A 3,627-nucleotide genomic window follows, 5' to 3' on the forward strand; every position below is an offset into this window, starting at 1 on the left:
TGGCTACGTTGCACAGAAAGATGTCAAACTTCAATGGTTCAAACCCGTTGTGATCATTGGACAATGCGGTGGAAACTGGAACGCTTTGATCATTATCGCAGGTCCTGCTCAAGGTGAGGGCCATTAGCACCAATCACCATGTGCATCAGTCATTCACTCTGGACGTAGAACACTGACAGGTCTTACATAAGGCTCCCTCCAATTTCCCCCAGTGTTCCCCGAACACCATTTCCCCAAATTGTCACCACTGCTACCTTGAAAGAATAAAGAGCAGCCGAATGGGAATACCGTCAACCTCCAATATCCCCACCCATACCACACACATGATCCCAGCTGAGTGATGTACAGTGTATTACTGTTCCTTCATGGCTGATGGGTCAAAGTCCTAGAGATCCCTTATCCAACAGGACAGTGGGAGTGCCTTCACCACACTGACCTCAGTGATTCAAAAAGAAGGCCCACTACCAGGCTTTCAGGGAGCAATTCTGAATGAGCCATAAATGCTGGCCTTGCACTGATCCCACATGTCAAGAATGGTTTTGTTTTCATAATAGCAGGCCTTGTACACAATCTGACTTAGGAACGTAGGCAGCACCTCTTTCCTCTCCCATTAGTTCCTCCTCAGCCACGAAATTCAATGCCTTCCTGTCTCTGATCTCTATCACTATCCAGTAAGAGGATTACAGCCACAGGAATTGACTGAACTGAGCTGAATGGAGTAACTTACTCCATTAACTTACCACTGACTGATGTCAGCCTAATAGGAAAGCAGGGAATATAGACCAGGTAGCCTAGTTTCTGTTGTCAGAAAGTTCAGGAATATATTATTAAGGAATTACTATTCTGCTAGAAAGATCAGCACAGACTGTGAGTATTGCTCAAACAAAAAAGATGTGTTTTATCAGTGCTGTTTATCTTGCATTCATCAGGGCAATTTGCAAGAAGTTTGGTGTAAAGAAAAACAGCTTTTTGCATTGGTTGGTATAAGATTGTCAGGAAGAATGTACCAGATGATGATGACTGACATTTAACTTCCAAGTTTTGTTTAAAGGAGGTTGAATCTGAGGCACTGCCCTGAGGAATGAACCAGAAAATGTCAAATGAGCTTGCAGAACCGTGCATTTGTACATAAGGATGGTTACACATATTAATATACAGGCCTTGTTAGCTGTAGTGATAAAAGGCATGTATATGCATTACATCTGCTTCAACAACAAAATAGGCAAGTCCCAAATGTGTACCATTTTGCTTTCCAAATGTAAGGAAGCTTCTTGCATTGAAGACAGTACAGTGAAGGTTCATTTGTATTAACTTTGCAAAGGAGTGTGGTCTGGTGACCAGAGGCTGAATGAGTTGGTTTCAGACTGGGAGAGCTGTCTGAAACCTTTGCAGCAGTATGGATTATCCAGTCGCCATTGTGGTGATTTCTAATGAGGTCAGTGAGGTGGAGCTCATAGAATGTGAGTTCCCTGATTTGGGCTGTTAATCAGGGAGCCCTGACTGACAGATATAAACAGGAGTGTCAGCCATCCTGCTCACTCTGACAGCTGCTCTTGAGGAAGCTGGGAAAATAAATGGAATGTCACCGGCACGCACGCAACATGGGTGCTGGGGGAAAAATATGCACGACCGCAGTTAGGCAGTAGTGTGGGGGTAAAAACAAAAAGATAAAAGAAAAAGAAAATAAACAGGAGTGTCAGAGGTTCTGTTCACTCTGAGAGCTGGCTCTGAGGGAGCTGGATCAGAGTCAAGGTCTCGGTGTGTGCAAATAAAGAATGACAAAAACTGGAAAAACTCCACAGGTCAGGGAGCAGTTCTGAGGAAGGGTCACCGGACCCAAAATGGTAATTCTGATTTCTCTTCATAGATGCTGCCAGACCTGCTGAGCTCTTCCAGCAACTTCTGTTTTTGTTTCTGGTTTACAATGCTTTGTTTTTATTTGGTAAATAAAGGGTAACTTGGTGATAGTATACTGGCCTCTGTGGGTTTATTGTAGCCATCAAAAAGAGTGGGCTTGTTTCAGCGAGTTAGTCTTTGGGTCATGCGTGCCTCATCCTGTTTTTTTTTGCAGCAATGTGATTACCTACCAACCCATGCCATTCCCAGCATTCCTACCGGATTATCTCCATGTGTCTCTAGGCAGGGAGAGAGACAGGGAGACTGTGTCAGAAGCGACAGCAGAGTACCTCACAAAAGTGCCCAGAAAAGTCTTGCAGCTCATGAAGTCAAGAAAAAGGCAAGTCGCCTCCTCTTATTAATGTATAGACAGAGCTCGTGTGAATTGTCCAGTTCACCCTCTGGTGTATTTCAAAAGGCAATTAACACTCCTTTATACTTTGACTTGAACTAATAGATTGTGTGTCAAGTTTGGGAAGAGAGCCCATCCTGTGGCTAAAGACATTGTCTTTGGGAGAGTTCCTGTTTGATTTAGAATCGACTCCAGTTTATGAGGAAGGACAGAACCTTTCCTCAAGGATGGGCTGCATCAGAACTGGAACAGAGTGACCGAACTGACAAAAGAAAAACAAATACAGGAAAGGCAATCAGTGAGTGACCTCAACAAGAAAGTGAGGAGAGAAGACCCATGAAGCAAATAACACAAATAAAAAAACAATTTAGTGAAGTGGTTGTAACATGTAGGGAATGAAGAAGGTGGAGGAGGAGAATGAAGTGTTTCTGGGACTTCTTTATCACTATATTGTGAGTTTCTCTTCATTGTGTCCATTTGGAGACCTTTTAAGTCAATCCAGGCAAACAGATGCACTTGTAGGCATGAATCAAACTGCAACATGCTTCTTCTTAGATAGAACCGAAGACCAAATATAATCAGATTATATTTCAAAGATTCATTTTAAATCAAGATGTAACATATTACCCTTGTTATTACAAAGACATTCACATTTAATATTTCTCAGCTGGTTTGTGTTTGAAGAATTGAGGAAAAATTGAGTTTTTTTCAGATTTTTACTCTTAAATCTAATCAAAGATGTTTTTGTTCAAATATTCCTGCATAAATGGGCTGTTTCTGCTGACAGCCAAATGCATCAGCAGCAATATTTCTCATGCGTATAGTTACAAATACCAATGAATGATTCTATTTTAATTAATCATTATATCCGATCACAGAAAAAGGAGGTGTGACTTTTCTTTTAATTTTCAAAAAATTGACGAATATTGTGTACATGTGTATGTGCATGTGCAATCAGCAATACAGAGGTTTATAAGTGTCACACAGACAGATCCTAATAAATGGGGACCTCATTCAGGTGAGTGTCCAGTTCCGAAAGGTGTGAGCCTGTCCAATCTTACATTTCAGATTGGATCACCTGAGGCAGGAGTTAAATGAGAAGCAAACTCAGGAACAGCGAATGGAATTCTTGGAACACCTGATCCTGAGGAAAATGGAGAAATCGGGAAAAATGCTGAGGTCAGAGAGGAAGGTAAATTAGTAAACATGTATTTTCAGTGATTTGAGTAAAACACATCGAAGGCTGCTGTTCAGCCAGATCAAATGCTGCTTTTGTCACATTGAACAGAAGGTGAACCTTGTCTGTTTGTTATGCTCCAGCCCTGACGTTAATCATTTGGGCTGACAGGGGGTGCAAGGAGGTCAGAAAATCTGTGGGT

This window comes from Hemiscyllium ocellatum, chromosome 7 (genome assembly GCF_020745735.1).
Source record: "Hemiscyllium ocellatum isolate sHemOce1 chromosome 7, sHemOce1.pat.X.cur, whole genome shotgun sequence".
In the NCBI taxonomy this organism is placed as follows: domain Eukaryota; kingdom Metazoa; phylum Chordata; class Chondrichthyes; order Orectolobiformes; family Hemiscylliidae; genus Hemiscyllium; species Hemiscyllium ocellatum.